Source organism: Taudactylus pleione, unplaced genomic scaffold (assembly GCF_031769625.1).
Source record: "Taudactylus pleione unplaced genomic scaffold, aTauple2 ptg000824l, whole genome shotgun sequence".
NCBI classification, from domain to species: Eukaryota; Metazoa; Chordata; class Amphibia; order Anura; family Myobatrachidae; genus Taudactylus; species Taudactylus pleione.
The window spans coordinates 2,535,224-2,558,446 of NW_028285226.1; the positions used below are offsets into that span (position 1 = coordinate 2,535,224).

Sequence of the window (23,223 nt, forward strand, 5' to 3'; positions counted from 1 at the left end):
TCCCCCTATGCAGTGCCCCTTATACAGTGCCCCCAGTAGTTGTCCCCCCTGTGCAGTACCCCTTGTGCCCCAGGAGTGGTTCCCCTTATGCAGTCCCCCTTATATAGTGCCCCCAGTAGTAGTCCCACCTATGCAGTGCCCCTTGTGCCCCAGGAGAGGTCCCCCTTATGCAGGACTCCAGTAGTGATGCCCCCTATGCAGTGCCCCTTATACAGTGCCCCCAGTAGTGGTCCCCCCTGTGCAGTGCCCTTTGTGTCCCCAGTAGTAAGCCCCTTATATAGTGCCCCCAGTAGTAGTCCTCCCTATGCAGTGCCCCCAGTAGTGGTACCCCCTATGCTGTGCCCCTTATACAGTGCCCCCAGTAGTGGTCCCCCCTGTGCAGTGCCCCTTGTGTCCCCAGTAGTAAGCCCCTTATATAGTGCCCCCAGTAGTACTCCCCCTTATGCAGTGCCCCCAGTAATAGTACCCCCTATGTATTGCCCCATATATAGTGCCCCCAGAAGTAGTCCCCCCATGCCATGCCCCAATAGTGGTTACCCCTTATGCAGTGCCCTTTAAACAGTGGCCCCAGTTGTAGTTCCCCCCTATGTAGTACCCCCAGTATTGCCCTTAATATAGTGCCCCCCATAGTGGTCCCCCGATGCAGTGCCCCCAGTGGTAGTCCCCCACGGTAAGGCACTTGTAGGGGCTTGGTATACCACTCCAGTGGGGTACTCCTCTCTGCTACGGAGTACAGTAATTGTAATCCAGGGCAACCAGGGGTGAACACACTCTCCCCATATTCCACAGATCCAAGGGCACGCCACAGAAAGATCCTCACACCTACCTCCCTCTACTCAGGGGTTGCTCTTTTAAAACCTACACATCTCTCTCCGCCACCACTATTCAACTTCACTGAATGGACAGGGGAACCCCAGCAAGAGGCTGCCCCTAGAGTTCTCTGCCTGGACACCCAGGCTGCCAATGAATGGGGGTGATTTTTCCCGCAAAAAGGGGTTACTGTCCAAGAGATTAATTCTTCCACCCTATCTGCACATGCTCAGTAGGGACTGACAGGAGCAGGGTCAATCAAAGTTCACTAGCCCTGCAACTATAGTGAATGGGGTATTAATATCTATATATAATTTAAAAAAATTGGGGGACCCCTATTTGGTAATAAATTTGCGGGTACCACATAGGCTCTACTACTGGTGATAATTGAGCATCTCCCCACACACACTGTCCATTAATACATTAATTCATAGGGTATTCAGTGTCTATGAGAATAGATTTATCTTAATGGAAAATGAAGACTAAAACGGCCCATACACAGTGCAATAAAGCAGCCGATCTGACGGATTGGTGTGATTTGGCTGCTATATCGCACCGTGTATGGGCCTGATGTCGGGTCAAGCGCCCACCCATGGGGTCAAACATTGCATCCCCTGATCTTAATGCAGGTTCAGGCGAAAAGGTGATGCGATGTGCTATCCTATGTAGTGCTATGCGGGTGTGGGAGGGGGAGCCGGCATATCGGGTTGGTCGGCCACCTGATCGCACCATGTGTGGGTACATGTGAAGGATCAGCGTAATACAGTGCTTCAATTATGTAGCTCACAAACTGCCTTTAGGTCTTATGCTGCGTACACACGGGACGATGTGCGCCCTGAACGAACATCATCCCATGTATCCCCGGCAGGGGTGTGCTCAGTGTCGTTAACGACACTGAACAAAATCAAGAATGATTTTTGTTCAGTGCCTGGCTCCCTCCCTCATCCCCGAACATGTTCAACCTGACAATATCGTCAGGTTGGACAGGAAGTTCGGACGATGAACGATAACTACAAACGGCAAACGGGAGCGCGCATTTGTAGTTTTCGTTCATCGTTTTGGGGCAAATTCTGAACGATTTTTTGAACGACTTATCGATAGCGACGTCGTTAATGACAAATCGATCAAAAAATCGTTATGTGTGTATGCACCTTTAGTTGACAAGACTGATGACTTTGAAATGCATTATTGACAGGTGAAGTGAGCTGCAAAGCACACTCAGTTCATTTTGTTCCTTTCACCCCATATAGGGCAATATTAGGTGTCTTTCCATACCTCAAAGTTACAAATTGCTGTAAAAAGCTAATTTCGGGTATATCAGCTCAGCTGCTAAGAAATCTATTATTCAGAACTGTGCTCATATAATATATAGTTGATTCCCAGATGAACACAAGCTTTGTTGAAGCATCCCGACGGTTGAAATATCCCGGAACCAGAATCCCGACCACCGGCATTCTGAAGTTATCGGGCATTAGGGGAGGGTTAGGGTGTGGGGTTAGTCATTAGGGGGAGGGCTATGGTTAGGCACTAAGGGGGAGGGTTAGGTTTAGGGTGTGGGGAGGTTAGGTTTAGGCACTGGGAAGGCAGTGTTAGGTATAGGGTGCGGGGAGGGGGAAGTTAGGTTTAGGCACTGGGGGGGGGAGGTTAGGCATCGGGAAGTTAGTCTTACCTTCTTTCCTTATGGGTGTCGGTATTCTGACCAGCGGCATCCTGACCGCAGGGATCTCATAACCAACCCGTGCACAGTACCTTCAGCACTAACATCTTTTTATGGAACTTTGATTCTTTGTGAAAGTCACTCTGTTATCTCAGTGTATGACTGAACATATTTACTGTTATATTGTTTCGACTTCATTTATGTTTAACTGAACTGTATTTATGTAATACATCATGTTAAGCAATTGTTTGATGTGTTTTGCTTCACTAGAAGATTGTTAAGAAATAAATGAAATGGCAATAATTTTTCCTGCTGCTGACCAAATACAAATATCAAATAATGCGAACAGATTGCAGCAGCCACACCAGTAATAGTATCAGAGGGAGGGACGGAGGCGCACTCAATTGTAGCTGCCGATCGTCATCATCAGTGTGTACTTTGCACCAAGGGTCCAGCACCTGCATGATGTAGATTTCCTGAAAGGTTTATATGCATCTGTGTACTGGTCTAGCTAACAAATATATATATATATATATATATATATACATATATATTAACAGCATTGGATTATCTAATTAAGTATTGGTGTGTATAAAATATAAACAACATAAATGACGTGTAAAAAGGAAAAATTCCTATATTTTATATTGGAATAATCTAAGAGATATATATGATGGAAACAATAGGAACTCTATATGGCTTGGTTAAAAAAGAAATTCCATTTAATCTTGGGGTAAAAATATTATAGATATATACATACATTTTTTTTACATATATAACATAATAAAATAATAAACATCCAAACATCAGGAAAGGGTGCAATAAAAAGTCTCTTTAAGGAAAGAGATAAGCTCAGTCCAAATGACAAATGTCAGTATTTCCTTGAAGTCTCTATAAGGAAAGAAACAATCTCAGTCCAAATGACAAATGTCATTATAGTTGCAACAGTCACTGGCCTATGCATATATATCCGGAATAATGTCCAGCTAGTGATTTAATTACCAGACCCAGTTGGAGCGTCCACAGCCTGAAGTGTATGCAGAGATTCCTGCACTGGCGTGCTCACGATACAGGGTAGAGGCTGGAGGGCAGATGAAATGATGCTGGTCCGGAAATCAGTCCACAAAGGTTCCAAGTGCTGTATACGGTGTAGAAGGGGAGCTAAACGCATTTTGCTGCGGCAGAACCCACAGCTTCCTCAGTAGCATATACCCCCATATCCAGTAAAGTGCATTTTATACCCTTGTATAAATGAAGATCATGAACAGCTGTTTTCATTTAGAAAAAAACAATCAATCAAGCCATATAGAGAACCGCAATACATTATACATACAATGAGTCACATCAATAAATACACCTTGTTATAGTTAAAATGTCATAAGTATGCATAAATCCCTATAAATTACCTGTATCTATTATGCACAGAGCATGATGTCCGATCATGAGGTTTCAGTATAAATCACGTGACCCAATATGGCCTATAGGAATCGGTATGAAATGGCCGGCAGTTCGATTCCCGGCAGCGCCTGGTCGACAAAAGCAGAGTTTCCGGCAGCGGAAGCCTGACATCGCTGGAAATCCCAATTGTCGCTAAGGTAAGTATAAACTAACCTAACCCCCTAACCCTCCTTAGGGGTGCCTAACCCTAACCTCCCCCCCAAGTGCCTAACCCTAATACCCCCTCTAAGTGCCTAACCCTAACCCCCCCTTCCCCGTTGCCTAAACCTGTCTCCCGGGGGGGTGCCTAACCCTAACCCTCCCTCCCACTAGCCTAACCCTAACCTTCCCAGGGGGTACCTAACCCTAAGTCCCCCCCGGGTGCCCTAAACCTAACCCTCCCCCCCGCGGCTGTCCGCTCGCGGCACCCGGCGTCGGGGAAATGTCAGGTATCTACATCTAGATGCCCGGCATTTCACCCTCGCTGGGATATGACAGTCGGGATGCCGGCTGTCGGTATTAAGGCAGCCGGTTTCCCAATTGTATACCGGCCTATAAGGGCTCTATGATGGGTCACATGATTCAACGGGACTGTACGGAGTTGTATTTCACGAGACGGGTCACGTGATGTAAATACAAAGCACGTGATCCCGTCTGACTTGCTCAGTAGATGACGCTTAGCTGGAAGTGTGTCGTCAGGTCACGTGGTGTAAACAGTAATCACGTGATAAAACTCACTGTGTAATATCTCGTTTGAAATTAATGTCAAATTCTAGAAATTTCGACAGCTTTAAATACAGGGACTTTATATGGATATTATACATGTAATAAATATGGAATATAAGCATTATTGAGTTATGATATTAACCCATGATGTACTCCCAATACGATCTAGATACACAGTGCTCCATCGGGACATATTTATATATTGGCTGTAATAAATATATAATGCTCCTAAATCGGAGGATTGATCAAGTCTAAATATATATATATATATATATATATATATATATGTGTGTCTCTCCCTCTCTACTTTATATTGGGGAACAAGTCAATATTAGCATATCATCGGTGACTATAACATATATACATTTATTTAAAATATATAATAGACATTCAAATGTTCTAAATGACAGATCTCTTAAATGATCAATTGCTATAAAAAATAAAAAATGAAAAATATAAGAAAATATATATGTAAAAGATCAAATTTAAAAATAATTATACAAATTAGATATGATAATAATAAATATAAATAAATATAAAAAATATATAAATGACAAATAATAAGTATGTCATAACAGTAATCCTAATAGTAAGAAACTACAACTATAAAAGATGAGTAAGGAAACTCATTATGGAATTTTAATTGGGAGGATTATGGGCCTGATTCAGAGCCACTCGTAAGCGGCAGCTTGTTCGCTCCGAGCGATGTTTGCCCAACTGCGCATGCGTACGGATCGTTATACGCATGCGCGAACCAGTCAGTGCGGTTGAAATTCATGTGTTCGCAAAATAGCGAATGCCTGCTATTTTGAGTGACAGAATGAGGCGTATGTGGGTGGTAACAGGGGAAGGTGCTTGAAAACGGGGAGTGGAAATCCGTTCGCAGGCGTGCTTAAAGGTCAAAACGGGCGTTTTAAGGGAGTGCATAATTAATCCAGCAGCGTCATTGACCACGTCACATGGTTTTTTTTAACTCAGAACTGCTCGCAAAATAGTGGTTGAAAAAACCAACCACAAGAATCGCGAGCAGTTCAGACGCTGTTCGATGTACTCGATTAATCAAATAAATAGCGGACATGACGTATGGTGCGAGCGGCTAGGGGGCGTATTTTTCAAATTTACGTTCGCATGTTTTGCTCGCTCGTTCAGACTTAGAGGCGTGAACAGACCGCAAAGTGCGAACGGTTCATTTGAATAGCCACCCCTTTTTATAAAACGAACGACCGCAAATAGCGAGCGGCTCTGAATGAGGGCCTATGTTCACTATATATAATCCTGGTGCCAGAAAGTGGGTGATGGGGACCCTATCTACCTAACATCCTACCCACCAAGGTTACATAATCGTGTTCAATTCGATGGACTCATTGAGGCCTTCTGGATGTAAAGAGTTTAGTCCCATTGAATCATGCTGCTTCTGTTTACTACATGTGACCCATCATAGAGCCCTTATAGGCCATATTGGGTCACGTGATTTATACTGAAAGCACATGATTTGACATCATGCACTGTGCATAATAGATTCAGGTAATTTATAGGGATTTATGCATACTTATGACATTTTAACTATAACAAGGTGTATTTATTGATGTGATTCATTGTATGTATAATGTATTGCGGTTCTCTATATGGCTTGATTGTTTTTTTCTAAATGAACAACAGCTGTTCATGATCTTCATTTATACAAGGGTATAAAAAGCACTTTACTGGATCTGGGGGTATATGCTACTGAGGAAGCTGTGGGTCCTGCCATAGCGAAATGAGTTTAGCTCCCCTACTACACCGTATACAGCACTTGGAACCTTTGTGGACTCATTTCCGGACCAACATCATTTCATCTGCCCTCCAGCCTCTACCCTGTATCGTGAGCACGCCAGTGCAGGAATCTCTGCATACACTTCAGGTTGTGCATACACGCAGCCACTGTCATTAGTAACTGTACTTCCACCAGTCCCATGCTAGACAATGAATTCAGCCGCCCTTGCCACTACCACACATGGAAACTGGGGTTCGCCAACCGACAGATCAATCCATTTGCAGTAGCGATCTCCGTCAGTTTGTGTAAGTCTGATCCGGCGCAGGTGCAGTCGCCAATTTCCTTTGTGCATTAAACTGAATTCCAAGAGATCCGTTTTTTACATACATGCAACTCAGAATCACCCCAATTGTCTGAATGCATAGTTGACATATAAGGGTGATAAGTGTTTATAAGCCATATGTTTTTGAAAGTAATACAGCAAACAAATTTTTAAATATGATAATTTATTAAATATGCAAGAAGATGGCATCAGGTAATGGGGAGGGGTCATGATGGGCACAGAGCTGGGACCGGAATTTGGGCCTGATTCATTACTGATTGCAACTGCGATTACGCACGCAATCGCAGTGGCTGGTTCGCACATCGCAGCGCGCGAACCAGCCACTGCGATTGCAGAGTGATTGACAAGAAGTACCGTTTGGGGCAGGTGACGGGGCGGTGATTGGCGAAATGCAGACGTGCCAGTGCGCTTAAAGGCCGTTGCATGGGCGCGCATAAATTTTCCATTGCGAAGCCGTACGCGGCTTGTGTACTCACTGCGTGCGACAAGGTTAGCAATTTCTGAGTAAGGTTAGACCTTGTGGAAGTGTGCGTGAGGCTGCGATGGTACTCGGTGGTTTTGCAGTCTTGCTAAACATTACGGATGTGTTTAAGGTAATGTGGGCGTCCTTATGTTGTGCTGTGACGGCAGTGATCGCAATGGATTAGCATACTATTGCAGTGAGACTGTGTGTGTTATCGCTATTGCCTACCCTCCAACATGACCCCTTCTATCAGGTACAAAATGCTGTGCTCCTGGACTTCCCACCTAATGTATGATTGCAGCCACCTGTACTGAACTAGGTAATTGATGAGAAAGGTGTTTCAACACAGGTGACACTTGCCTACCCTCCCGAAATGGTCCCAGAAGAGGGGGCAATCTCCCGGCTGGCGCAGCCCTGCCTGCACCCCCGCTTGCAACCGCTCCCCCCCACCACCAGCGTCACCACTTACCTGGTCAAAGTGGCTGGATCGGGGAGGCAGATGACGTGATTCGCGCTGAATTGCGTCACCGTGGCCCCGCCCCCGGCTACACAATGCCGATAATATATGCGATGTGAAGTGGGGGCGTGGCCACGATGACACGGTCACGCCCCCTGTTCCACCCCCAAAATGGGTCACGCCCCCTCCCCCCCACTGCAGTGCCGAGCTGGCTGCCTTCTCCCGGAAGAGGCAGCCAGTTTGTCGACAAGTATGGTGTAGGGGGGGCTCGGGGGTTAACGGAACATCTTTTTTACCATCCTGGCACCGGCGGCGGGAAGATCTCCAAGGTAACGGGAGCGCGGTGAACGTGGCGTCATTAGATGCGGCCGCTGCACAGCGTCTCTGGAAGCTGTAGTCCAGACTCCGCTAAGTAATCTAGCAGCGTCCGGAAGACCGCACAACAATTCCCAGCGACCACCGCGGCTAGTGGTTGACTGCCATATGTTTAATCCGGTCGAGCACGGGAGGGAGATTTATCAAATCTTGTAGAGCGAAAAAGTGGAGAGAGATAAAGTACCAACCGATCACTCAGGGGCCTATTAAGTAATGAGGGGGCCCGTGTGCAGTCTCCCTCCGGGCCAACCTCTTCTAGCTGGCGGCACAAATGCAGGTCTCCGGGAAAATGGCGCAGTGGACATTTTTCTTGTCATTTTTTTTCCACTGCACATATGCAAACCTCTGGGAAAATGGCCACCACAACATTTTCTTGTTGATTTGTGCAGCATTGCCACCGTGTGACTGAGGAGAAGTAAGGGGGCACTGCACATCCTGCACGCAATATAGATACCCCACTGCAATCAGCTTATGTCATTTTACAGGCTGTGCTGGATAAGTGACAGTTAAAAGAAGCTGAATTTGGTATTTATGAACAACTCCTCTACTTTATCTCCCTCCAAGATTTGATAAATCTCCCTCCGGGAGAGTTGAATTTCGATGTTGAGAGGCGAGCTGGATATGGAGCTCGTCACCTGCTGAGACACCATGATGAGCACATGGCGGGTGTCAGCTCCGGGTGATGGAAGAGAGGGACGTGCGTAAGAGTTGTCGGTTAGGCATCAACCAGAGTTGTCAGTGGAGGGGGGGTCGCATGGGTGAGAGTTGTCAGTGGAGTGGGACGTGTGGGTGAGAGTTGTCAGTGGAGAGGGGGCGTGTGAGTGAGAGTTGTCAGTGGAGGGGGGCCGTGTGGGTGAGAGTTGTCAGTGGAGGGGGGGCGTGTGGGTGAGAGTTGTCAGTGGAGCGGGGCCATCAGGTGGGTGAGAGTTGTTAGTGGAGGGGGGGTCAGGTGGGTGAGAGATGTCAGTGGAGGAAAGGGCATCAGGTGGGTGAGAGTTGTCAGTGGAGGAAAGGGCGTCAGGTGGGTGAGAGTTGTCAGTGGAGGGGGGGGTCAGGTGGGTGAGAGTTGTCAGTGGAGGAAGGGGCATCATGTGGGTGAGAGTTGTCAGTGGAGGGGGTGTCAGGTGGGTGAGAGTTGTTAGTGGAGCGGGGGGTCAGGTGGGTGAGAGTTGTCAGTGGAGGGGGGGTCAGGTGGGTGAGAGTTGTCTGTGGAGTGGGGGGGTCAGGTGGGTGAGAGTTGTCAAATGGGGAGTGGATATGTGCGTGAGAGTTGCAAGTTGGGGGGACACGTGTGCGTGAGAGTAGCCAGTTGGGGAGGGGGGCATGTGTGCATGAAAGTTGCCAGTTGGCAAAAACCCACCATCAAATTATGGCTGTGCTTCCGTCATGAAAACTTTCAATGCAATGAAAACGAACAATTGCATAAAAAAAAGTAATTAAAAAAAAATCTATTTTGATTCATGAGAACTATGTTTGCGCATACACAATAGCACCCCATGGCCATTCTCAATGTTAAACAGCTGAATTCAGATGTATTTTAACATCAGATGGCCATCGCTTCCACACCATTTTGATGGTGCCTACAAAAACACTACCATCAAAAGAAGAACATTGATGGTGTTAAGCCACCATGTGTGACAAAACGTGTGCATGAGAATTGCCAGTTGGGGACACCGACACTTGTGCGTGAGTTGCCAGTTGGGAGGGGGGATGTTTGCGTGAGAGCTGCCAGTTGGGAGGGGGGAGGTGTGCATGAGACTGGCCAGTTGGAAGGGGGGATGTGTGTACAAGACTGGCCAGTTGGGATTGGGAGGGGGGATGTGTGCGTGAGAGTGGCCAGTTGGGAGGGTGGATGTGTGCACGAGAGTGGCCAGTTGGGATTGGGATGTCTGCGTGAGAATGGCCAGTTGGGAGGGGGGATGTGTGCACGAGAGTGGCCAGTTGGGAGGTGGGGAATGTGTGTGCGAGAGTGGCCAGTTGGGAGGGGTGGATGTGTGCGCGAGAATGGCCAGTTGGGAGGGGGGATGTGTGCGTGAGAGTTGCCAGTTGGGAGGGGGGATGTGTGTGTGAGAATTGCCAGTTGGGAGGGTGGATGTGTGCGCGAGAGTTGCCAGTTGGGAGGGGGGATGTGTGCGCGAGAGTTGCCAGTTGGGAGGGGGGATGTGTGCGTGAGAGTTGCCAGTTGGGAGGGGGGATGTGTGCATGAGAATTGCCAGTTGGGAGGGGGGATGTGTGCATGAGAGTTGCCAGTTGGGAGGGGGGATGTGTGCGCAAGAGTTGCCAGTTGGGAGGGGGGATGTGTACGTGAGAGTTGCCAGTTGGGAGGGGGGGATGTGTGCGCAAGAGTTGCCAGTTGGGAGGGGGGATGTATGCGTGAGAGTTGCCAGTTGGGAGGGGGATGTATGCGTGAGAGTTGCCAGTTGGGAGGGGGGATGTGTGCATAAGAATTGCCAGTTGGGAGGGGGGATGTGTGCGTGAGAGTTGCCAGTTGGGAGGGGGGATGTATGCGTGAGAGTTGCCAGTTGGGAGGGGGATGTATGCGTGAGAGTTGCCAGTTGGGAGGGGGGATGTGTGCGTGAGAGTTGCCAGTTGGGAGGGGGGACATGTGCATGCCAGTTGCCAGTTGGGAGGGGGGACATGTGCATGCCAGTTGCCAGTTGGGAGGGGTGACATGTGCATGCCAGTTGCCAGTTGGGAGGGGGGACATGTGCATGCCAGTTGGGAAGGGGGATGTGAGCGTGAGAGTGGCCAGTTGGGGAAGAGGGGACTCATGCTTGAGAATTACCAGTAAGGCGGGATGTGTGCTTGAGAGTTATTTGAGGAGGGGACATTTATATTTACACTGCTAGAACACCAGCTGTTCTCTCTTTATGGATTGTTAATATGTAATAAAGATTAAAGCGTTATCTCCGCCCCGGATGTATTATTACTAATCAGAACGTGTGCAGCTATTTTAAATTCCCATTCTGCATCCTGGCTCCTTCTCACTGCAATGAGCTGGCCATGGCTGACAGACTAGTTACTGTGAGGAGCCCCACAAAAACCAAATTCTAATTGCAGATACCCACTGGTGTGCACAAACTGCATATGGGGTAACACAATGTGACAGTCGGGTGCTGCAAGGGGCAGATGCATGAAACTAAATATATATCTTCTGTGTTTTCATATATTGAGTTGCACTGTATGCACACAAGATGTTGTTACATGGGTTGGAGAACCCCTTTAATGACATATTTGCTTATTGTATCTAAATATATACAGTATGACGTTTGATGTTAAATAACTTGTTCCCGTATATTTTATTTCATGTTTAAACTGAAAATACACCTTTTTAAATAGAAATGTACCTTCTTCTTACATTGTTCCTTCTTTATATTATCAGCTTTAAATAAGTTATTGGTGATATAAAGAGGGTGTTGTATAATGGGGTTAATGCACTTCAATACCTTTTTGTGCCCCCCATTCCCCCCTCCAACAAGTTAATACTTGGCATTATAAATGGAGTGTTATAAAGCAGGAGCACTGCATTTTACTGTTATTGTTATCACCTGTGTAGGTTTTTGTTATGTGTTAAAATGGGGTAATCCGAGTTTACGTTAAACCTAAGCTTTCATACACACAGGCGTTGAATATTTAACACACTTTTCAAAAGCTAATACTGGTAATGAATGGACCTATACACACGCTCTATGACAAGTGTTACCACCGCATCATGGAGAACTCATTAGTACATAGTTCTCCATACTGCAGTCAGACGCTGTTCAAGCACTTCCAATAGCCATTCTCTCTTTACAGAGGAGGAGTTTGGCTCCCAGTCAGCTGCGAAGAGGAAACCGGGCAGCTCGTCTGAAGATGAAGACTGGCATGAAGATACTGTGAGTAATTGGCTACTTTGTATGTTGGTGTAATGGAGATTGTATTACACTTCCTGGTTCTTCACTGGTGGTCATACAAATGAATCAATATATATTGAAGCAATACAAATAATCTACGTGCTGGTAACCATTTGAAATCTCTTATAGAATCGGAAAAGAAAGCGATGCAGCATTGATAAGGAGGGTCGGGACAGCTGGATCTCACCATTTCGGAAGCCTCTGGTTGAGCTGATGAACAGACCGGTGTGCCTCGACAGCAGACAACATGTATGTTTGTGTGGTCATCAAGTGCTAGGTTTTATTACAGATGTGGAGTGTAATACTCAGTACTGCGATGCTGTGTCCCAGTGGGATGTAGTCACACTTATGTTATTGTTTTATAATCAGGTTAGAGAAGTAAAGTCCTCCTATCGGCCCATTCCCAAGTGACTGTTTCATTACAACTTATGCTATAGATTTACTACATAAATTCTCTTATGTTGCTACATTTCTTGACTGTCTTTTGTTTAGGAGGCGTTTATATGTAGTATATTATCAAGGCCGTTCAAGGTGCCAATTCCTAACTACAAAGGTGAGTTGAGGCAAATGTACAGTTCTTGTATTGATCCTACATGTTGTTTTTAGCTGAGACGGGCAGCGGCGTAGATGTCGGCGTATTATTGCGTTTCCTTCCACTTCTCTATACTGATTATTTGAGGAGTTTAGAGCAGGGGGAAAACTTGGAAATCAGGCAATAGGCTAATATGCCAAAAGTATGTGGAAGGCGACCATTGCAGACTCGAGGGAGTGTAATGGCAACTACGTGCGTGATTTTGCTTACCGGGCAGCAGGTAAGACTTAACGTACTCATTGGCACAGGTCGACTTAACTCCTTCTAGTAAAGACTTTCTGTATTTGAGAACCCTTTCAACTCCATGTGCATGGCCTATGTGAGGATCAACATTTAGCGCTACATCCTAGATTTTCTATGAGTTTGATGCACTTTCAGGAGCGGGGACCTCTCATCTCCTGTCTGTTTGCCCTTGACACCAGGTCTAGATAGTGTTCACTCTAGGTCCGGCGCCTGACCTAGAGGATGGGCACTCTGACGCACCCAAAAAGGGGCATGGACATGAAAAATGGGGGCGTGTCTTTAAGACGCGCCCCCTGTTCAGCACTTTTTGGGGATGTGCCCGGCACTTATGGACATGCCTGGCTGTAGGGATAGCCATCGGTGGTGTTACCATCGACGGGAAAATAGCAAGTAGCCATCGATGGTCACCCATTGAATAGTTTGTAGCCATCAATGGTTTCACTAACTTATGGTCATCCCCGTTTTGTGACTGATTGGCCCGTGGGCCAATCAGAGTCTGGAGGCGGGGCTTCATGGATGTCAGGGACGGAGCTTTACTCAATCTCGGCACCTTGTTAAAAAAAAAAACATTTGGTTATGCGTAGACATCAATGGAGGTAAGCGATCTGGTTCTCCCCATCGATGGCTAAAGTATTCAACATTGGCCGTAAACCAGCGATGATTATAAATCATCAATGGTCGATGGCCATCCCTACCGGGCTGCCTTCAAGCGCTCATGTCTCTGTGAATAGATGCCGGGAGCATAGGCCTAGCATCCATTCACCAGCGGTAATCGCTATACCGCAATTTTCCCCACCCGCGGAACACTGCAGCCCGTGGGTGGGAACGGCACCCGCAGGCTGTTTTAGCAGGGCACCGCCAAGCGGGGGCAAGGCGGCCCGCTAAAACAGCCTAGGGAGAACGCTATCGCACTGTGTATCCTTGCTTTAGGTCTCTTTCATTCCTGCACTTTGCCTTATTAATTTTTAATGGATTGACGCTCCTTGAATGTTCTGTATTTGTGGTATTGAATCTTTGTGATTTTCGTACTGTGGGCCTGATTCTGTAAGGATCGTAATTGCAAAGCTGCGCTCAGGCTATAGATATGATGTATGCGCTCAGGCAGCTTTGCAATAGTGATCCTTTGCAGATATGGTACTGCACAGGAGGCATCATGCCCCCTGTGCATTACTAAACCGAGCTGCGTTCAGCCGCATCGGGTAATCTGTGTACAATCGGCCAGCTGCGGTAACCCATAGGGTTCCGCAGCCGGCCGCCGCAGTTTACTGGAAGAGGCCAGAAAATTTCACGCCTCCGTTTCGGGTAACTGAGGCTGTTGCGGCCCCCTCCCCGCCCCCCAAATGGCAGCGGACTGTCAATCACTGACAGTCTGCTGCCAGTTTGCAAGCGGACTCGCAGACCCGTTCTGCACATGCGCAGAACGTGTCTGATGCCTGCGCAGATTCCCAAACAACGAGAATCCACGCTCAGCAGTGGACTAGCATGCACTGCTGAATCAGGCCCTGTGTTCTGTTTTCCCGCTGCAGGATTTTGTGGTACATGTAATAATTTGTTCTTACAGAGAGTTGGATTCTCTTGTGTTTCTGTTTCAGGAGGAATGGGCCTGCGGAAGCTGGGATACGCAGAGCACTCCATGATCCCTATGAGGATGGCGCACTTGTACTCTATGAGCCCCCATTTCTGAGTGCACATGACCAACTCAAACTAGACAAGTAAGGTCCTGTGTTGTGTTCTATGTCAACCACACGCTACAAAACTATACCTGACATAACCGGGTTTGTTGCCCATAAAAAACCATGGTGACCACAGTCATTATCTTCAGTATTTTAATTATCCCGCAGTTGTCAGCCTGTCATGTGACTATATTCACAGGAACAGTGAGTGTCTGGACTGGCCTATATGTGACTATAGTCAAAGGAACAGTGAGTGTCTGGATTCGCCCATATGTGACTATAGTCTGTCGAAGCTGAATAATTGAGTGAGACAAGTTCAGTTTAAAATTTAATCGCAGCGACGCCATCTTGCGAATGGCCGCAAGACTCCATTTTGGAAATGAGATCGCAAGACACCATTTTTGTGGTCAGCATCAATTCAAGTTATAACTCAGGAGCTAAGAACAGATGGCAATGTTTTTGTTAACCTACCAAGGGCAACGGGAAAAACCAGCTTTCTGAGTAAAAGTAAATAAGAAGAGACAATGGGTATTTTTACATACAAATTGGGAATCCCTGGATGCAGATAAAGTATAGTTGTGGCAATTGTAATATAATATCTACACAATTGGATTTGCCTGAATCCTAGACAGGATGGCCCCAAATCCCACAGTTTGAGGTGATAATACATTTGCATTTCACACAAGAGTCTGTGAGAACATAAGAGGTTTTGTTTTCCTTTGAACACACAACAGGTGGGGGCCTGCTGACAGAGGGCATGTAGAACTACAACCCTCAGCCATCCACACTGCTGGATGTTCACTTCATGTATGAGAGATTATGCACTTAAATCTCACCCATTAATAACTAGCGTCCTTATACCAAACCCCGAATACCCACACACTACATATTCGCACATAAGGTTCCATAAGCATCAAAATCTATGATTCAAGAAGGTTCAGTTAGTTTAAATGCTAAGAAATAAAGATATTTGTTAACTAAGGAATTATACAAGATAAACATGTAATTCTTGGAGTTGTTCTGATGCATACTCTTTCCACAGTTTCCCGGTGCTATCGGTGAGGAGATCGCATTATGCATTCTCGAGTTACGGACCGCAGAACCTACAAGCAACCAAAATTTATATTTTAGATTCAACTGTTAGGATGCTAAAGGAGGCCTTACCAGAAAGACTCCGGCTGTTAGAGGCAGGGAAAGTCTATTTGAAACAACCTGTTAAATATGTCGTTACATATACTTCTCCTCTGGGAACCAATGAGATCAGCAGGAAGTTCTCCCTTTGTCCTGTTTCAGTCTGGGGGGGAATAAATACATGTGTCCGAACACTGGTTTGCCAGTTCATGCTGAATTTTGGGTGAACTGAGGATATCTAGTCAGAAGTCTATCTCTGGGTCCAGAGGCGCAGCGTATGTATAACCGTATTTGGGTCTGTATTATTTCCTTTTACGCCTAACTTGTGTATGTATAGATTGCGTGTAACTGACTGTACTTTTACCTGAATAATACTTGTGCGTTGGAAACACAGATTCCACTCCTGTCTTTATTTGCGGTTAAACTGCGTATGCAATTAGCGTTCTGTTTAGAGGTTTTAGGCAGGGTTTTGTCTTAGAGGTTCTAGGCAGGTGAATCTTAGAGGTTTATAGGAAGGAATGTATTAAAAGGTTTATTTACAAATTCAACAAGTCACAGGAACAGTGAGTGTCTGGATTCGCCCATATGTGACTATAGTCACAGGAACAGTGAGTGTCCGGACTGGCCCATATGTGACTATAGTCACAGGAACAATGAGTGTCTGTACTGGCCCATATGTCTCCAGCCATAGAGATCAATCTCTCCCTGCTCAATATCAGCCTGCCTTGATGACATTTCCAGTGTGAGTCTTATGTAAAATTAAACAACCCTTTTATGCTGAGGATTAAGACACGTCTTGTCTCTCTACCTCTGCCCGTCTGCAGAACATTGTGGTGTTGGCATCCGGATGCCAGTGCTGCTATATGTATTTGTCATGCAGTGTCGGTGTTTTGATATTGCTGGTAACTGTTTTTATGTAGAGAGAAGTTGCCAGTCCATGTTGTGGTGGATCCTATCTTGGGGAAGGTTCTCCGACCGCATCAGAGAGAGGTAATAATCACTAGTCTTCCTAAGAATCCTCATATTTTGTATGTATGGTGGCAGAAAACCCGGCTGCAGACATTAGAAGATAGAGAGGTCCCTGCTCTGCTCCGGAGCGCTTACAGACGGTAATTGTCTAGTACTAGCTCCTGTTCTGAGGTCCGTGTGATACATTACAGTACACTTAGCAGTCTCTGCATCATTACCAACACCAAATAATATATTCAAAATTATTTTTGGGGAGCACTCTTTTACCAAAATTGTATTCAATGACAAAAAAATTTAAATATTATACAAATTAAAACATTCCTTTTTTATTGCTGTTTCATCTAAAATAGTAGAGCGTATGGACTCTTTAAAGATAGTGAGTTCACCCAAAAAGCAAAGTATCCTTATTCACTGGAGATAGATATATTCAATTGCATCATATTAATCATCAGTGAAATGTAATTCGACACTGTATATAAGCATAATATGCACTCACATTAGGTAGCAATGGAGATTTTTTTTAGAGTAATCTATAGCAGAGGTAGATAAATCCCCTAGACACCTAATTGTCACATATATATATATATATATATATATAAATATAATATGTGTGTGTGTATATATATATATAAATATATATATATATATACATATATATAAAAAACAAAAAGCTGCGGCACTCAGAGACTGGTATTCGACAAATGTATTAAAATCCAACGTTTCGGAGCTCTGTGGCCCCTTTGTTTACACCTTGACAACACACTTTTTTCCACACCAAATACAAGGCTGTTCCTAGCATCCAATATACTGCCATCACTATTCAGCTGCTGGACCCACTGAGCCCGACAGTCAGTGTCACATGTCCACCACCCCTTACCCCACATTCCTAAAATGTAATTCCCATTATTGTTCTCTATAGTAGATGTGCAGCCTCTATACTGTGACATTTTACCAAATGATATAATTAAAATATATATATATATACTGTATATATATATTAATATTTGAAGCTTTAATGGCACGTCAAGCATTTAGAAAACTATAACTGTGATCATATTGTGTCCCAAAAGAGCCCTCCTGAGGTTCCTTCAAGCTCCCTAAGAACCAGTCATGGTAACATATATTTCATTTTCAACTCCATGGCAGCCATTCACAAATGTGTGATCACCTTGGTCAGCTGATTACAAAAAGGATAAAGCACCTCCGCCTTCACCACTGTCCTTATCCCCCTCTCTAGCTGAGTAAGGCATGTGTAATGCTGGGTACACCCTAGGCAATGTGTGTACCCATCAACAGCAGATGCGACAGCACGATACATCGGATGGTCCGTACACACTGCACGATCTGGTGTGCGACCGCCCGATATATAATTTCCCCCCCCTCCCCCTCCCTGCAGCATCCACAGGAATGTCGGCGTCTGGATCTTCGGATCTGCCCTGCATGCACAGCAAATGGGATGATGCAATGAATGATGCACCTTAAGTGTAGTGCTGCAAGTGTAATACAACCTATTCTCAGTGAGTCTTGGTGGGGTAGCTCAGGCAGTACAAGCCTGGGGTGGTAGCTGATACTTTTGAACCAGTATGATTTACCGCCGGCCGCATGGTTCAAATACCGACAGCGGCAGCCTGGCAGGGGTGAAAATCCAGATCGTCCAAAGGTAAGTATTTATTAACCCTATTCTAATCCTAACCTCCCCCCGGGGCTGCCTAACCCTAACCTATCCCCTCCCCAAGTGCCTAAACCTAAGTCCCCTTGGGGGATGCCTAACCCTAACCTCCCGGGGGGTCCTAACCCTAAACCCCCCCCCAGCGGCTGTCCATGCCCGGCTTATCTTCGATCGGTAAGCCAGGTGTCGGGCAAACAATCACAGACCAGAACAACTTCTCATCGTGTAAAACTGTTTGACAAGGTTTATTTCTACAAAACGATCTCTAATCTATAGACAAGAATACATAAAAAGTATATTCCCCTTAGGGAATGTCCGCATACCAGAAAGGGCCTAAGAGGTGGGCATCATAAGCAGCTTTGAGGGAATAGTTGTTATACCTGGGTAGGTCACCTCTGGCTGTCGGATAGTAGTTGTCCCTCTCAGGTCCGAGGTGGTAGTAATCCTCTCCATACCAACGCGTTTCGGTACAGTCTTCCTTTTTCAAGGTGTATGAGTATAAAGTAACAGAGGCCCAAACCAATCTGTCACATGATTGGATGAACAGGTCACGTGATTCATTGGATCCCTGTGTTCATAAGTAAAGAGAGCTGTGCAAAATACAATGAATCCTTCTAACCTGAAGGAGCTTTATACATAAAAAGTCCCATACATAACCAATAAACAGATAAATCCTATCTTAAAGAAATCCTCCTACATCTGAACCACATATAAAATAGAAATTAGTATAATCCGGAAAGCCCATATTTTCCATATTCCAGGATTGCCATAGGGATAACCATAAATCCTTAGTAGGAAAAATTTCCGGATATTCGAAGTGATCCTCCTGCAGGGATTAGATAGCCGGGAAGCCGGCAGTCGGGATTACCTACTGCTACCTGATATTTAAGTAGCAAACTTGGCTCTGGGGATTGGTGCTGTTCTTCTTCCTGTTTAGCGGTACCTGTATGACATTGCACCTCAAGAAAGCTTGTCTGCCCTTTGTAAACTTGCCTAGAAATACCGCAACAGAAGGATTCTTGTACCATGGAGCCTGAGCCCACCCTTGGAGTAGAATTCCTAGATGAGACCCTTCTGAGGTTTGTTTCATTAAGAATGATGTTGGTTAGTTAGTAATCTTTTCCTTCCCTGTACTCTTGCAGAGTCTGTTGGAGGGAGGAAAACTCATTGCCGGGTTTGTGCAGCATGTGATGGTTACAGTATATGGGGGGTCATTATGTGTGATTGTATCCCTCAGCCCAAAGAAACTCCAACCCACCCTCCTGAACAAATGAAATGATTTCCTAGGTAGTGACATCAATGTGGGATACATTTGTCACTAAGGAAGATTTATATACTATACAAGGGCAGAAGAGACCCAGATCAATACACAAATTTAATCCTGAAGTCGTAAATGTATTTCCTAAACAGATTAATAAAACCACTGGGATACATGATACCCCCAATCCTGGCTTCTAAGTTCAACCTTTAGTGATCAGTAGAGAAAATGCAGATTGTATATAGCACAGATTGGTCCACGCTTTAATGAAGACAACTAGGAGAGAATTAACTGGATGTTTCCATTTGTGGGTGAAGAAGCTTATAAGTGGTGCTCGGGGCCAATAATTAATGCAGCTGTAGCCAGCCTGTCTACAAGTATAACTATTCCATTAGAAGATAGAGATCTAAAGAATAAAAAAAATAAAAAAGAAACGCTGCTTTAAGAAACTTTGGCCCTCATTCAGAGCCGCTCGTTAGCGGCAGTACGCTCGTTCCGAGCGATGTTTGCACATCTGCGCATGCGTACGGTTTTTAGTACGCATGCGCGAACCAGTCAGTGCGGCCGAAAATCGTTTGTACGCTATATAGCGAGTGCCTGCTATTTTGAGTGACAGAATGAGGCGTATGTGGGTGGTAACAGGGGATGGTGCTTGAAAATGGGGAGTGGAGATCCGAACGCAGGCGTGCTTAAAGGTCAAAACGGGCGTTTTATGGGTGTGTATATTTAAAACAGCAGCGTCATTGACCACGTCACTGGGTTATTTTAGAGCCAGAACTGCTCGCAAATTTGTGGTAGCAAACACCAACCACAAGAATAGCGAGCAGTTCATACGCTGGTCGATGTACTCGATTAATCTAATAAATAGCGGACATGACGTAGGATGCGAGCGGCCAGGGGGCGTTTTTAACAAATAAACGAGCGTATGTTTTGCTCGCTCGTTCAGACTTAGAGGTGTGAACAGACTACAATGTGCGTACGGATCATTTGAATAGCCACCCCTTGTTTTTAAACGAACGACCGCAAATAGCGAACGGCTCTGAATGAGGGCCTTTGTTTCTTCCGGACAGTACTTGAGCCCAGTATGGTTGTGATTCCCAATAACTAGTGCACTTCAAGCTCTTTATAAGGGTCTGCAAGAGAAAAAAAAATGTAATAAATAAATTGAGATGATGCAAAAAGGAATTTATTTTCTGTGTGAAGCTTCTCAGGACAGAATTTCTAGTCTGGTTACCACCGTTGTCGACTGACCCACAATGAAAGAATCGGATAATCGCGCTTCCATTTGTTGAAGACTTTTTGCTTGTAGAGAAACCTCACAATCATTCTACACGTTACCAGAGGCGAATCCCATCATTTGTTGCAAGAGTTGAGAAATACAATTTTTCCTTCATCATCTTCACATCAATGTTTCAGAGACGCAAGAATTCATCGTCCTTGGGCATTTTCGCCGATTGGTGGGACAACATCCAAACAGCCTTTTTCAGTCATTCGGGAATAGGGAAGACCTGCTAGGACCAAATCCTACAAAGTGACTATTTACACCAAAATATAAGTGATTCCTAAGAGCACCAATTGGCTGGTAAATCACTTTAAGAAGCCAACGGATTGCAGTCCTACAGAAAATACGTGAGAAAAATGGATTTTGCTATGGCGCTTAACATAAATAATCAGAACTAATTAAACAAAATAACAGTATATAATACCAGCGTTGTATATCATTTAAAAGATGCTTTACTTAATAAAACCTAAATCCCCTACAAAACATTGTAATAAAAGTGATACAAATCTCTGTAATTGCACAGATGATACTCTTTTCTCCAACCACATAGGAGCTCCTCTTATCAGTGTTCATTTGCATATTAGATGCATAGCAGGTAAATGTACCTCTTTTACAGTATATACCGGTGGTAAATGAAAATATGACAATCTGATCATAAGATGTCAAGTTGCTCACCACTTCCTGGGTATTAAATGTTCAGTTCTATGTCCAATTCCAGACCTCACAGATGGATTGTAGTATGTTTCCAGTATCTCCCCAGTAGGTAGAGCATCGGGGAGGTTTAGAATAGTTCTCGATCTATTGTGGTTCAATCAAATGATTTATGCAAGACGTTTCCACATGCAATCAGTGCAGGAGTCACACTATATACCATCCAGGGTTGTAGGAGGAGTCACACTATATATACTCTGGGGGTGTAGGAGGAGTTGCACCGTACACCTTCCGGGGGTGTAGGAGTAGTCACACTATATATACTCTGGGGGGGGGTAGGAGGAGTCTCACTGTACACCTTCCAGGGTTGTAGGAGCAGTCGCACTATACACCTTCCGGGGGTGTAGAAGGAATAACACTATACACCTTCTGGGAGTGTAGAATTAATAACACTATACACTTTCCGGGGGTGTAGAAGGAGTCTCTTTATACACCTTTCAGGGGTGTGGGAGGAGTCACACTATACACTTTCTGGGGGTGTAGGAGGAATAACACTATACACCTTCCGGGCGTGTGGGAGGAGTCACACTATACACTTTCTGGGGGGGTGGGAGGAGTCGCACTATACACCTTCCGGGGGTGTGGGAAGAGTCACACTATACACTTTCTGGGGGTTTGGGTGGGGGTGTGAGAGGAGTCACACTATACACTTTCTGGGGGTTTGGGAGGAGTCACACTATACACCTTCCGGGGGTGTGGGAGGAGTCACACTGTTGCCCTCCAGGATTTTCTTTTTCCTGTTTTTACTTAGCTGACCAAGGTATTAACCCATTCATGCATGGAGTATAAGGAAAGGAAACTAACAGTAATAATTTGGCTATGCCTATCCTGCTGGTAGGGTTTGCTCGAGGGTGATGAGCTATTATTTATAAATTACTGGTATCTGTATGATATCCTTTTGCTATTTTAACTGGCAGAGTGGCAAAAATATTACTTGCGGTTTTGTAAATTTACTAACCAACCTTTTATATGACTTGCAGAGATGCTCTGATGCATATAGTTTCTATGTGATCTCCAACTTGTAGGGCGTGAAATTCCTTTGGGAGTGTGTGACTGGCAGAGGCATTGCCGGCAGTCACGGCTGTATCATGGCAGATGAGATGGGATTGGGGAAGACCCTGCAGGGTATTACTCTCATGTGGACCCTTCTCAGACAGAGCCCAGACTTCAAGCCTGAAATTGACAAGGTCGTAGTGGTGTGTCCCTCCAGCCTGGTCAAGAACTGGTATAATGAAGTAGGCAAATGGCTGGAGGGGAGGATTCAGCCCTTGGCCATCGATGGGGGTTCTAAGGATGAGATTGACCAGAAACTAGGTATGTGCGAAGTCTGCCTTTCCCATAATAGTTACTCTATGTGCCCACCCAAGCTAAGCGGTCTGTAACACCATATGCGTTGTGCCCTCTCTTCATATACAATCTCCACCCCCAAGAATTACCTCATCACAATCGCTGTTACTGCCACTAAGCTAGGTTTCCTCCTCGGACTGCAGAACCTTATTTCCCTGAATAGACTTTACATGTAATAATAGTAAGTAATGTTTTTCCCTTTCCCTTTTAGCTGGCTTTATGAACCAGCACGGGACACGGGTCTCCTCACCGATCCTTATAATCTCCTATGAGACGTTCCGCCTTCACATGGAGGTTCTACATAAGGGTAGCGTGGGATTGATCATATGTGATGAGGTGAGCACATGCATGTATAGTCTTTTGCTGTTTTATGTCTCCTAAAAGTCCCACTTTTCCCATAATGAGTGATAACGGGAGCGACAGTGGGAAAAATA

General features: G+C 45.3%; 1 long non-coding RNA gene across 1 annotated transcript; it reads left to right on the plus strand.

The window, feature by feature from the left end:
• Positions 1-14,438: 14,438 nt before the first annotated feature.
• Positions 14,439-22,514, plus strand: LOC148474655 (uncharacterized). Its single transcript, XR_015872866.1, has 3 exons — positions 14,439-14,461; positions 16,474-16,543; positions 22,468-22,514. It is a non-coding gene; the product is annotated as an uncharacterized LOC148474655 (long non-coding RNA).
• The last annotated feature ends 709 nt before the right edge of the window (positions 22,515-23,223 follow it).